Source organism: Camponotus floridanus, unplaced genomic scaffold, assembly GCF_003227725.1.
Source record: "Camponotus floridanus strain SB8 unplaced genomic scaffold, Cflo_v7.5 scaffold102, whole genome shotgun sequence".
Taxonomy (NCBI): domain Eukaryota; kingdom Metazoa; phylum Arthropoda; class Insecta; order Hymenoptera; family Formicidae; genus Camponotus; species Camponotus floridanus.
The window spans coordinates 289101-303798 of record NW_020229218.1 but is presented as its reverse complement, the minus strand read 5'-3'; the positions used below and the strand labels follow the sequence as shown (position 1 = coordinate 303798).

The window sequence follows — 14698 nt, the reverse complement described above, 5'->3', positions numbered from 1 at the left end:
AAATGCTAAATTGTGGCATCAAGTTTATATAACGGCGTGCGAAATTTACGGGAGCGGGGGCGAAGTAACGCGAGAAGGATGTTTCTCGGTGAGAAATGTATCTTCCTGGATTTATATAAAAGGTCCAGATGTTTCACGATACGTTTATATATTTAAGATCGCGATGTAACTTTAATCTCATCGCGTCGCGTTTCCCCGGGCGAACTTTTTCGCGTAAACGCCACGTCGCGTTCATCCCCGAGAGAGACGCGACATTTATTTTGTCGACGCAAAAATAAAAACGCCACGTCGCTCTCAAGGAAGAGGACATCGCTGCGGATGTTATTCGCTTACAACGATAGATATATCATCGCATAACTGAATGAAAATAGATGTATCATCGCATTAACTGAAAAGCGATGCGCGATGTCTCTGACGGTGAAATTGCGCGAAAATTCGCGTCGAAGAAGGAACTAAACCGACCTTTCGATCATCGCGATCTTTTACCAGCGATCTTACTCGGCGTAATTAATTTCGTTCGACGTTGAAAAAACTGCGTTTCATTCCAGGAATGCATTCGGCGAGCGGAGATGCCGAATCGAAATTTTTTCCCCGACTTTTAATCCAACATGCACTTTAATCCAGATCTTTTTCGAAACTATTTAATCTGTAGTTTTGCCGAAAGTTTTCTCTTTTAAATCTCCGATCGGTGAACTATTTATCGATTTGAGATACAAGCTAAAAGCTCCGATTCCTGTATAAATTAAACCTCTCGAAATCGTGCAGAATCCATAAATGCGAGAAAATTCAGATTAAAAATGGAGCAAAATTTCAATACGGAATACGGGGCACGTTTCTATTTAAACGGAGCATATCGTGAAAATTCCGCGTGAAAATTTATATTTGTCGATGATGTTTGCGCTCTGGCAAAATAAAAAAAAAAACCGAAAAGAATAATAATTTATATCCGACGTGTGTTGTCCCGCAAAATCCGGCCGACCCGGTATACCGCGATGACAGTGGTTGTTGCACTCGTAGCTGGCGATAAATAGCGCGCCGCGTTTGCAACAGAACGCCGGAGAGATGTTATTAACGACAATCGATCTAATATTAATCTCGCCCACGTTCCCGGTTCCCCTCTCGGTTCGGAAGGGGACGGGAGGGGGCAGGGGGGAAAGCGGAGGAGAGCACACGTCTGGTCGCGCGACCTCACAGGGGACAGTGCACCGACCGCGTGCCGATTGGCCCGTCACCAACGGCGCCAACGGAAAGTATCGTCCGTCGTGTCAGTCGAGGTACACACGCATACGCACGCATACGTACACACGCACGGTCAATGGAGAATTTTCTCCTCTACCCCGCGATCGAGAACGAGCCTAGGAGGAGCGAACTGAATTGTCAACAAGAGGAAAAGAGAGAGAGAGAGGGAGAGAGAGAAGCGTAGAGTCATCGATAGCGAGAGAAGAGCGGAGAGAGAGAAAGATGGATCGTAGGGACGGAAGGAGGGGGTGCTCGGATGGAAAAGGATGCGATATATCGACATTGGCGGCGAATCAGGTGGGAAAGAACGTGCGGTCTGTCGTGCATCCAAAGAGAAACGGAGGGAAGCCTACGACGATGGATATAGCGCTGTGAAGAGAGAAAGAGAGCGAGAGACGGAATGAAAATTCATCGAAAAGAGACAGACCGAAGGATCGGCGACAGCTGAGATCGAGTTGGCGCGCGCGCGCGCGAGAGAGAGAGAGAGAGAAAGAAAAGGAGCGCTCGCTTTAAACAGCGAGGCATAAAGAGAGACGACGCTAGGTGTGAGAGACGACAACTGGCGCGAGAGAGACCGAGAGAGAAAGAGAGAGTGAGCATCGGTGCGCGGCGCGACGCAAATTGAACCGAGACGGCGCATCGCGCGGAGCGGGAGGACGAGGAGTGGGGGTAGCGGCTGGCGGGCGCGGAGGAGTGGGGTGGGGCAGGGGAGAGCAAGCGGACGGGCAGGAAAGCCGCCGGGCGCCATACTGCCGTCGTCCGTTCCGCACAGTACGCGCCCAGCGGCTCCGTCGCGGTGTCGTCGTCGCCGTCGCCGCTGTCGTCGTTGTGCGGTCGCACGATCGTCGTCCTTTGCGTCGGTAGTGCGCGCCTAGTGTATACACACAAATACACGTACATGTAAATACGTATATATATACATTTTTTATACGTGTCGTGCGCCGACGCGCCGTAAGCGTAACGCGCTCCGAAGCGTCGCCGTCTCGCCCGGCATTTTTTTCTCGCCGTCGCCTCTCCTCGTCTCCCCCGCGGACAAGGATACCCGAGGATCGGAGCGTGGAAAGGTCGCCAGCAGGATCCCTCTTCTCTTCCCGCACGACGAGAGGACTCGCCGCTGCCGTCGTCGACATCGGTCTCCTCTCCCCCCTCTTCCCCGCCGGCGAAAAACACCTGTGAAATACACCAATACGAGGTGAGTGCGATGATACACACCTGACTGAACGAGCGATACGCCGGCTGAGCGTGCGGTGGAAAGAAGGAAGCGTGGTGGCGGCGGCTAACTTAACCGCGTTAAGGTTAGGTGACCGGCCGCGGCCTCGAATCGCGAGTCGGATTCCGCGAAGACGAGACGGCGTCACGCGTCTCGTTGTGCGTCGCTCTTACTTTCGTTTCCGCCGATGCGACGCGGAGGGAGGACCGAACCCAAACGAGAACTTGTTTCCGTCGACAACAAAGAAAAAGCCCAATCTACCATCTCTCAGCGATCCCGAGAGACGCGGTCTAGAGGGAAAAGATAGCGATCTTTTCTTTCGCTTTGTAGAAATAAGTCGAAACGTTTCAACGTCGTCGATTCTCGACACGTGACGAAAATACATCTGTTTGTCATTGCGTTGTATAAATATAGGAGGAGCCGAGTTTTATTTTCATTTTTTCGACAAATATTAATCTCCAATTACGAGTTTTAATCGCTCCGATAAGTTTGATCGATCGACTAATTATCCGTCCCTTTCGAAGCTTGACGATCCTCGATTACAGGAAAGCCGGAAAGCGCGTTACCTTCCGAAAGCAAATAGACGGAAATGTAACCGTAGACCGCTTTTGACGGCAGGAACGCTTTTGGGGTGCAGATGTTCGGCGCGTTTCGCGGAGGCTAATTCTGTCGACGGTGAATCTCGCGCGATCGAACGCGTGGGGGATTTCGCGGAACGGAGGGAAGAAAGTGAGAGCACGTTAGATCGGCGAGGGGGGAGGGGGAAGGCGGGGGGGGAAGTCGAGTCTCGGAGAGTTTAGGTCGGTCGCGGCGAATCTCGGGCTCCGAAAGAGAGAGAGAGAGAGAGAGGAAGGAGGGATTCCGATATAACGCGGAGCAGAGGGAGAAACTTCTCGCGGGCTTGTCGCCACGGTTGGTGGAAGTTTATGCATAAGTTTAACCTTTTGCGACTTTTTTCTTTGGAGAAAATTAAAAGCGCGAGCGGGAAAAGCCGCTATACAGACTCGACGCTCTTTAACGAGCTTCTTCTTGACCGAATTAATTTCTCCCTCCCTCGGCTGATTTAATCCGAGGCCGCGCTGACGCTGGTATAATTTTCGATATAAATTTCAAAGGGAATAAGATGGAATTACGAGGGACGTTATTTATGCGCGCGATGAATATGGAAATGAGTAAATTTCCAATAACAACCGCTAGTTTCGGTAACTGCCATTTTTATCAATAACTGTCTTTAATTGTGGAAACCTCGTTCGTTTCCATCGCGAAATTATGCATACGGAACGCGGAGTCCGTGTTGACGGAAATGTCGAGGAGGAAACCGTATACCGTTTACCGTAAGGTAAAGTTTCGAATTCGTGGCGGAGTTTGAAATTGGCCTACGTTTTCATCGTGGGAGAAAATTGTCGGAATTTCCACTTTCCATTCGCGATTATAGAAACGAGCACTCGGGATGTCATTTTTCAAGTTTGGCGGGGACCACTTTACGTTTATGCCTCATCGATGATGCATAGCCATAGACGGTTCCCAGCATCGCTAGAGGACAGGCGAGACACACGGGTCGGTCGCTCGTTTTACATTACGATCATTTCCCGCCCGCGGCATAAATTTCGAGTTCTCAACTGCATTATGCATGCCCCGCGCGATGCACGAAATATTACCATAAGTGGCGGTGCGCTGCCGCAGCCGCCGTCGCTGTCACCGTCGCGGTACAAAGACGAATCGTTTTTCCGGATGCGTCGACGTTGACGCCGACGTCGACGTCGACGTCGGCTGGCGAACGCATAAATTTTTAATCGCGATCGGAATTGTGTCGCGACCGAATCCGGCTCGCCCTGGAGTCCCTAAGCTGGACCAACATTGTTGTTACAGTGCGGCAATATTGCCGCAGTATAACAATGGGCTGTGATGTGTGGTTGAAGTTGCGGCGGGTGAAGACACATTTTGCATAATGTTTGAGAGTCTCGAACCGCGACATTTCACTACTTCGCCCTTTGTCGAGAAAAGTCATTTTTGCCGCACGCATGAGCATCTGCATTTTCAAATATTCCTCCCGGAAATATCGCCAAAGGCGAAAATGTGACAAAGGAAACGATGGACCCATCCGGGTCGGTTGAGGCGCTCCTTTTTCTCCCGTTTCTCGGCCGGTGAAATCGAACTCTTTGTCTGGTCGAAGAAAGAAGTCCGTATCCGAGACTCTCGGTTCGCCAGCTGTCAAACTCTTGGCGGCCGCCAAGAGCGGCGGGGAGGGAGGGGGGGGGCGCGTGGTCCGCGCGATGTGTGACATGGAACCGACGCATTTCCGCGGCAAGTCCATTATTCTCCCATTTCCCGACGAGACGATATCGTTCCGATCGAAAAATGCGCGGACATTTCTGTCGATCAAAACTTTGAAATTGCCAATCGAAATTCTGCCGCTGACGCTTAAACCGCTCGCGCATTTCAGGGAATAGAAAAAAAAAATAATGAAGATTATCACGGAATATGCTCAAAGACGACGGCAATAATTGATATAGAAATTCTTGGGCGACTCTCTACACGACTTACGCGCGTGTGCGTGCGTGCGATCCGACGCAGGATCGCGTAACTTGATCGGCTCGAGCCCGCATGAGACGTCCAGATCGTCGATACGTAGCCCCTTCTTCGCTGATAATGAACTATCGCTCGATTCATTCTAATGCCGAGCCCTGATGCTCAGTCTCCTACGCTTCTCGCTCGTGACAGATTCTTAATTCGTTGATAACTTGAACTCCTCGATAAGATAAGTGTCTTCTTAATGTCTCTTCCAAACACATTTTTTTATGTTAGGAAATAAACGTTTCGACTTATGGATTTTGAGATTATCCGCTTATCGGATCTCCTTGGGATAGCGTTGTCGATAGAACGCTTTTGCTGGAGAAAAATTCCCGAGGAACACTTTACAGGGAAAATCAGCTACTCGACAAATTATGGATTAATCGGTATGTTTGTGCTCTCTCTCTCTCTCTCTCTCTCTCTCTCTCTCTCTCTCTTCTCTCTCTCTCTCTCTCTCTCTCTCTCTCTCTCTCTCTCTCTCTCTCTCTCTCTCTCTCTCTCTCTCTCTCTCTCTCTCTCTCTCTCTCTCTTTCTCTCTCTCTTTCTTTCTTTTTTTTCCATCTCTCGTGCTCGCCTCGTTAATTTCGATTTAGTCGAGATGATTTTTCGCCTTCCACGGAAACGCCCTCCGGGTAATATTCTTATCTCCCGCGCAATTAACATTAATGAAAAGCCATCGACATGCAGCCAGCTCTCTCACGCTCGTTCATTAAGACTCATTAGAGGCATTACTGGCCTCACCCGATCCACCACGGGCTACGGATCGACTTCTCTTCGCACATGCTCCCTCGCTCTGCTGCGATAATACATCATGTCAGATTGAAGATTCGATGAGAAGACTCCTCTAATCATGCTTGCGATAACACATGTTCCTAGTGACAGTTTCTAAGACGTAGAAATTGAGAGAAGACAGTTTACGAGAATTTTTCTCCATTTTATTTTTATCGAAGAAACAATTCATTTTCAAAAAAATCATTAAAAACGAATTTGCTTTATAATTATTTAATTATATATATATATATATATATATTTTATTTTTATATTTTTTTTATTTATTTTATTTTGATATTTTTCTCCACAATTTTTCATATTTTTCCTATATTTTCCTATATTTTTTTACATTAATCAAAGACATATACATACAGCCATGTGTCAGTTATTTAAAAATTATATAATTATATTAAAGAGATTTGCGTTAATATCGCTTCTGTGCACATAAAACATGTCGATTACAGCGGCACTAGTTGATGCACTTTGCGTAATGCATACGATACCTTGCGAAATTGCGCGTTACACGAACAAAGTAACTTTTTTAAAAACGGTCGTTTAATTTTCCGCGAGAAATTACGTCCCTGTTCCGAAAACTTTCGTTGCGTCATATTCTTTCCACGGCCTCTAGCAACTTTCGACCAGCTCGACAGACTAATGGCATTTCGGCGGCATTTACTGCCTACAGTGTCCTATTGTCTTGATAATAGGTTGCCCTAAGATTTTACAAAGCGACTCCGCATGGAAATTTATCGAGTGCTTCAAGATACTGAGTGATATCGAGAGCTTTTTCGAAAATTATGCGCTTATACCTCGCAGTGATTAGTGTTTTTTTTTCTTTTTTTTTTAGTTAAGAACATTCGCATATCATTGTTTTTTCTTACTTTTTTTTATCGGAAAATTTCAACGCGCGTTTTTGTTCGCCTCTCCTCTCCTCTTTCTACCGTGGAATAATCAAAATTATTGTTTTGTTAATAGGGAGCAAATATTCCGTACACGCAAACGGCAAATTATTGCATTTTCCGTCCGCGCATAATCTCCGATGATTATCGGCAAATATCTTTCCGTCCGGTTGTGGAATGAATCTCGGCGGGTATTTTTCTCCGCGGTAAAATAACGCGTTCCCCTATTGCTTCTCTCGCCATTCTTCTCCCTTTCCGCCATCCGGGAAAACCTCGCAATCACCATAAAAGGGGGCAAAGGGCGAGGGGAAGGAAGGACATATTTTTTCGCACGGCGCCCGCATCCTGGACACGATTAATTAAGCCTGGCGGTCGAGCGTGTCCCATTTACGGACTTAAATGGAAAATAGAACGGATATTCGTCTCGTGCTGTCGGGTGCGACAACTTGAAAAGAGATTTTCGACAAATGGAAGCTGGAGAGCGGATGCGCGAGCGAAAGTCGTCGGAAATTAAAGGCACTGAAACTCGATCGCTTCGTCGTTTTCTCGAATCGCAATAAGTCCGCTGCTTTCACGAGGCCCGGTGTAAAAAATCGATCATTGCCGGCGGAATGTTAAAGAGTATAAGCCTCCATATACGTTCCGAGATCTTGCCCTTAGCCAGCGATCCTCTTCTTCTCTCTTTTCCTGAAAAGTATCGATTTCCTTTTTTGGCGACCTGCAAGCCGCGGATATTGATTAATTAATATCAGAATAGTCTTTCAGACGAGGTAATGATAAATATACAATGCGTTTGCTTTATATATACATACATATAATCCATTTATCACAAATGACATTAAAATACGGATAATAATATGCAGATTAATTAATTAATCAATTTATTTATTTAATTAATTAATCAATTTGTTTATTTAATTAATTAATCAATTTGTTTATTTGGATACTGTTGTTTACTTTATGCGTTTATATTATTATTATATACATGTACACAAATAATAATGTAGCTTCGAGGGTTGCGCGTCAAATAATTGCTTTATCAAAATACTATTTTAAAAATCCAACTTTTTTTTTCACCATCGCTTATCGAACGTGTGCGCAGTGTTTCTTTGGGGTAAATATGTAAAATTCGATCGTTTGCACTTAAAATTTTTTTCGATGCAAACTCCTCGGCGATAGTACCTGAAGAGCAAACGGTTCCCGTGGACTTATTACGATAACGTATACTTATCGCGTTAAACAACGTACGGGGAGATATAGCGTAAAACACGATGGGCTTGCGCGATATTACGTGAGATAAAGATTTGAATAGTCGCCCGAAGGTATATTAAAGTTGGCAACATTAACTCGGGGAGGAGGTTTCGCGATATCTTCAGGTACGGAATAAAGCAAGAGCGCAACCAAGAGGAATAATTGAGCGAATAAGTACGGAGGAACTCGGTAATTTGTTGCAGCACTCGTGTCATCTCGTGTCCAGTATCTAAGAAGATCGACAAGGGTTTCGAGGCAGCGAGTCGCAGTCCGGCCGACCCTCGTTTCGACTTCCGCTCGCACAAAGGCGACCTTGTTTTTCTTCACGATGCGTCCGAAAGAGGATGCACGCACTCTCCCCCACTCGCGTTGAAACGTCCGAACCAAGGCCACTTTTCGCTCCTTCGAGTAGCCTCGCCAAACTGGGGATAGATCGCGGATCTTCTTACGGATGCATTTTCCTCGGTGACAGCCCCGGTGTCGGGAAACGACGTCTCGTTAAAATCGGCGAGAGTCGACAACGAATAACATTTCACTTCGAGAGCCCCGGATGCTTCGTAAATTAAAATCGGAAAAACCTGCCATATATACATATATACATCGTAACGAAGTTTTTTTAAACGAGGCCGCAGCGGACGGCAGCTTGTTATCGGATATGATATAGTTGAGGTATATAACAAGGACGGGTATTATGATGATTTAATGAGGCGAGATGGCTACCCCATTTACTCATACGTATATTTACTGCTTACTTTATAAATAACTTACTAAATAAGTTATTTATATTGCAACATATCGCGCGCGAAAAATGATTTTGATGGGTTTTCGTGTTGAATAAAAAATACATGGCGTTAAAAAAAAGAGGACACACGGATTTATATCCGAGGCGCGTCGTCTCATTTCATCTCTTGTTCGAAAAAATCCGTCACGTCCAACGTAGCCCTCGCTCCGTGTTTTACGTCACTTTCCTAAATCGCGGGAACGAGACACGTATGTATCGTAACGCGATTGCACTTTTCGGAATAAATTGCGCGCGCGCGCGCGCGAAAAACGATCGAATTTCGACGGATAAAATTCTTTAGCAGGATCGCGCTCTCCCGATCCGCCGAATCAAACTGGGATTATTACGAGTTTGGAACTTTGTCTCCGGCAAACCGGAGAGAATCAGGGGGCTGGAGGAATTTCGATGAGCCACCGATTCCGCGGATCGATCCTCTCTTCCCTTCAAATTAACACTCGTCAAGCGAATGGTAATTTCCGCCTTTATTTAAATCTTTAATCCCGACAACTCGGCGCGATTAATATAACTCGCTATCCGTCACGGATATTGGCCGAAAAAGCGGGAGCGAATGGACGGAGCACGTATGGATATCAGAGTCAATTATCGCGGCGCTTAAAAATCCATTTTTCTTGCTCCGCAATTGCGAGCCGCGGTGCGGCAATAATTCTCGCGCGAAGATCGATAAATATATCTCGCAACCTCGTCGCTCGTAAATCTCTCTGCAAAGAAAATATTGGCATTACCCGTTAAGTCTATTCCATCGCGATTCTAACGCGATGTGTTACGCTTAATTGATTTCTATAATTAGGTATGCGTGTAGATGTAAAGTGACTGATTGCTTATCGCGCTTGCGCAATCTCGGCACGTTTGTGCGAAAGATAAAAAGGAATAAATTCGTTTTTCGATATCGTCGATAACTGAATTTGTCGTGTGTATCGTTTTATTCGGGGGGGGGGGGGAAAGGTAGAGGGAGGATAACGTTTTATTATTAACGAATTTACCGTGTTGAAAATTGAAAATTGATCGAAACGCGATTGACAATTTACAATCGCCTTGTTTCCCGGAAAATATTTTTCACAAAGTTATGTACGGGAAGCGAACGTATATCGATTCTTTAAAATCAAAAGAGAATGCAATATCGTGCCCATCGCAAAAGCAATGAATGGACTTTTGCGATTCGCAAAGTTATGAATGAGCTTAGGAGAGCTGAATGCGCGCGGACACACGTTAAAGCGGCACTTTTACATCATATATATAATATATGTATAATGTACGTACGTACATATATGCACATACGTGATAAACGTGACTCTATTAACGTAATTCCAACTCATACTAGATTAATAAAGATCGTTCCATTGAAATATACTAGTCGCACGTTTGCACGAATGTAAACGCGAATGAAATCTTATCGCGCGGAAGATAATAGGATAAAAGGAAAAATAAACTGGATAAATGAGTCGTTCTCGCGCGCTTTAAATGAACTTATCTATTGTTACGAGAAATGTAAAAAAAAAAAGCGAAAAATTGGGACTTTTCGACGGAGTAGTAATTTTCGGGGGAGATTCTACGTTATCGTGATAAATGAATTTTTCTCGAAATCTTGAACGTGGATCCGACCTTTATCGAATACGTCAATATTTGCATTCCGTCCCGACGAGACGTGGGTGAAAGTGGTGGGTATCGACATTTCGACGAAGCCGGCCCACACGTTAATGAAGAAATTCCTGAGGTGCTGTCGCTCAATCTCTTTGACAGTAACTGACAATACGGCTGATATACATTCCGCTTGACGATGAAATGGAAATTGCCTTCTCTCTATCATCATTTCCGGAGAAGTTATCTCGCCGCGTATAGGTCGGCTGACACCCGACGAAAGGCGAAAGGTAAATACGTTACGTTCGACATACTTTACCATCGAGGGTACTATTGCGTTGGAATCGAAAACCCACGCCGATATTAATTTTATTTTATATTCCATCATTTATTTCGACGGGCGTCAATAACCGTCTCAATAACGCGTCTATTGAATTTTCCCTCTTCTCCGTATGTTTGTTCTCTGTACAAGCATTGTACGCGTTTTACGTCCATCCGGTAACGTTTCGCATCGATATTTCATCTAGGCGCGTGCACAATCACAAAAAAAAACCGGCTAATAGGCTGTGTATTCGCGTATTGTCGAAATTTTTCCGGCGCTTTTCACATCGATTGCGTATCCAAGCGCAAAATGTCACGGGAAACAAAGGTAGTTCCGTACGTTTCCGAGTCAATCGATGGGGTTGCGCATCGAAAGTAAGGACCAGCCCGATCGTTAGGTAGTTTGTTAGCGCGTGTTAAACTCGCTTCTCTCTTTCTCTCGATTCACGGCCAATAATTAAATATCGTCAGTTGAAACGATTCTCAGCCTGATGTCTCGCGCATTTATTGGATTTCTTCGACATTGCGCCTCTCGATTGACAACGATTGACTCGATTATCGAGTTTAATCGTCTGTAAAAGTCACAGTTTGCGAAATCTGTCGAAAGGCATTTCGCGAGATTCTTCAAAATTATTTGCATTTTTAAGGTCGAAGAAACGAATGCGATATAATTTTGTAAAATCGTCTGCGTGTGTATGTTTAACAAATGGATGGATTTGTTTTTACAACATCTCGTCGAGTATATGAATTTATTTTCATTGTACCCTATTGCGTGCCAGTCGATAAATAAGTACTGCGCGTCGATTTTTTTTCAAGTGCACGCCAGGGCAATGGCTTCTGTAACGTGATTCCTACATGGTGCGATCTATAGCCCGCGACCGCCATCACGCTTCTCAATTTCACATCGGAAAAGGCAATAGAGAGAGAAACGACAGGTTAGCTGGAAGAAATATAGCCCTCGTGAAATGTTTCTTTCTTTCCATCCGTTTCTCCAATTTCTCACCATCAGTTTATATAATAAATTTCGCGTCGCTTCTCCTTTTACAGCGATACTCTTGATTTCGCTAAATGCTCGACATTAAAGGGTCATACCTAGTCAGTCAGCAAGTTGAAAAAAACGTATTTTTTTGGGGAATTTAAAAAAAAACAGTTAGGTATTTTTATTTCATCGATTCTTTATCATAATATATATCATAGAAGTTTTCATAATTTTTTCAATTAAAAGTATCGAGAAATGTAGGCACAGAAGCTATTTTCCAGAGACATCTTTTTTCGGAGACGCTTGGCAGTGAGTAAGATTGCTCGGAGCTGGATCATCTGAAATAAAAATTTCGAAAGGATTTAGCTTTCGTATGAATTGATCTAGTTAATAAACCAAGGATTTTACAAAAAATTGATTTTTGACAATGTGACAGACGTTTGACGCAAAAATACAAATTTTTCGTGTTAAAACTTTTCGTTCTTTTGTTAATAAAAAAAAGGTTTCATCAAAATTAAAATCCCCTCTACATTTCTCGATATTTTTAATTGAAAAAATTATGAAATCTTCTTTGATAGATATATATTATGATAAAGAATCGATGAAGTAAAAATACCCAATAGTTTTTTTTTACATTCCTCCAAAAATACGTTTTTTTCGACTTGCTGACTAGGTATAACCCCTTAATAAAATAACGTCTAGTCTATCCACTACGAGGGCGGAATCTATTTTCTTAAAGGTAGAAAAATAATCTAGAAAGAAGCAAATTTTGTCCCGAGGTATCCAGGGGATACGTGCATTTTTCGAATGGAAGTAGACTCGACGATATCGAGAGCTCCTCATTTATAATTCAGGGTACAATGATACGTCGCGTCTCCTGTAACAATGATACCGTACGATCGGCGTCCGCGGCTCTGAAAATTTCACCGGTCTTCTTGCTCCCCCCTCTCCCCTGAATCCCTCTCGTGCGACAAATATGGTATTGTTTCTGAGCCACGTACGACGATCGTCCTACTTTTGCATCTCCCGGTCTCATGGCGCACGTGCGTTCGAACGTTCTTATCTCTCGCACAGTACATTCTCTCGCTGTATCATTTACATCGCTCGGTTTTGTAGAATCGTACATGTGTATCTGCGCGCGCGCGCGCGCCCACAGACATTTACAGAGGCACCTGCGACTCGGCTTTAAGCGCTCGTATAAGTGTCTTTACGAGGCCTAAGTGACGTGGAAAATTTACGGCCACGAGGATTTTCCCCGAAATTCGCCATCGCTGTCGACGACGACGATGACACCGTCGTTGATAATGTCGTACGCACTTTTGCCATATGTACGTGAAACGGGGTCGCGGGGACGTTTGGCGAACGATCAGCGACAGGCGTCAATTTTCGACGCGGCTCGACGACGTCGCGATGGCTTTCAACGGCGAGAGCCGCCGCGTGAGCGGGATTTATTTTCGGGGGTTGATGCAAACCGGCTGCGCGTCACTCCTCTCGGACTAACCGCAGCGTGACAGCGGTTGCATACATGAGGTCATCGCCTATAGCGATAAAAACAACCGTCGCTATGTATGTACACGCTCGCTCAAGATGGAAGGACGAGGCAGAAGATGAGTCACGAGCGACGATGGCGTACTCGCGTTAGACATCGAGGACATTTTCCCCGTGGGCGATCGTGACGAAAATGAGCAAAACACTGGCGAAGCCACACGCGATTGTCCCGAAAGACGAGTCGAATAATCGAAGAAGCCGAATTAACTCTTGAAATAGAGATTAATGAGGATTGTTGGGATCTCTAATCCTCTCTCCGACCGAGGGATTAACGCTCGGCTGACAGTTTTGCCCAACCGCGTTACTTGGTATGCGAGAATTAGCGAGTTTGCGACTCGTTAATGCAACGCGTGGAGCGTGTAAACTGCAGTCTAGGGGGGACGGTTAATAACGGCGATTATAAGGGAAAATTCAGGAAGTGGGCGAAAGGAAGGCGAGCCGAAACGCGTTTGGCTTTATCGCATTATCTCGTGCCGTTTCGGCGGCACACGCCACGAGATGCGCCTACGCTATTAATAGGTAGACGTACGGTCTATTACTCTCGATTAAGCCTATTACCAGACCAACGGCATTAAACGATAACGCATTCCGACGCGAATTGCGCACGCGGCTTCGTTACGTTTGCAAATATAATTGGCACGGTGCTTGCATGACACGTACGTTTGCGTTTTCTCTTCCTCGCCTCTTTTTTCAACAAATATTGGACTCGCAATCATAGTCTGTCGAGCGGTTTTATAAATATGTTGCGTACATATCGTAGAGTTTTTTTTAAGGGGTTATACCTCAGTCTTCAAGTCGAAAAAAACGTATTTTTGGGGAATTAAAAAAAAAACTGTTGGGTATTTTTATTTCATCGATTCTTTATATATATTTTCATAATATATATCTATCAAAAAAGTTTTCATAATTTTTTCCATTAAAAATATCGAGAAATGTAGGCATAGGAGCTATTTTCCAGAGACATCTTTTTTCGGAGACGCTTGGCCGTGAGCAAGATTGCTCGAAGCTGGATCATCTGAAATAAAAACTTCAAAAGGATTTAGCTTTCGTATGAATTGATCTAGTTAATAAACCAAGGATTTTACAAAAAATTGATTTTTAACAATGTGACAGACGTTTGACGCAAATACGAATATTTCGTGTTAAAACTTTTCGTTCTTTTGTGAATAAAAAAGAAAAGGTTTCATCAAAATTAAGATCCCCTCTACTTTTCTCGATATTTTTAATTGAAAAAATTATGAAAACTTCTTTGATAGATATATATTATGATAAAGAATCGATGAAATAAAAATTTAACAGTTCTTTTTAAATTCCCCAAAAATACGTTTTTTCCAACTTGCTGAGGTATAACCCCTTAAAAGAATATATTACATATTTCAATTCTGAATTTTTTTACAACACACGGTATTTTTACGATGGAGGGTATAACTGTCATAAAATGGATAGAGATTAGGACATCGATAAGACGCATCGTCGTCGTCGTCTTTAGTATCGGGCCGCGCCGGGTACGATAATGAATTGATCCTGAAGGA

The 14698-nt window shown here is 44.3% G+C and overlaps 1 protein-coding gene across 4 annotated transcripts in view; it reads left to right on the top strand.

Moving 5' to 3' along the window:
* LOC105259251 (dystroglycan) overlaps nucleotides 1-14698 on the top strand; it is a 69120-nt gene that overhangs the window by 32215 nt on the left and 22207 nt on the right. Inside the window, exon 1 of one of the 4 annotated variants that reach the window (XM_011271099.3) lies at nucleotides 2006-2431. The exons of the other annotated variants lie outside the window; for them this stretch is intronic. The gene's annotated coding sequence lies outside the window, so the exon portion shown is untranslated. Of the gene's footprint in view, nucleotides 1-2005; nucleotides 2432-14698 lie in introns of those variants that run through there. 4 annotated transcript variants of the gene reach the window in all.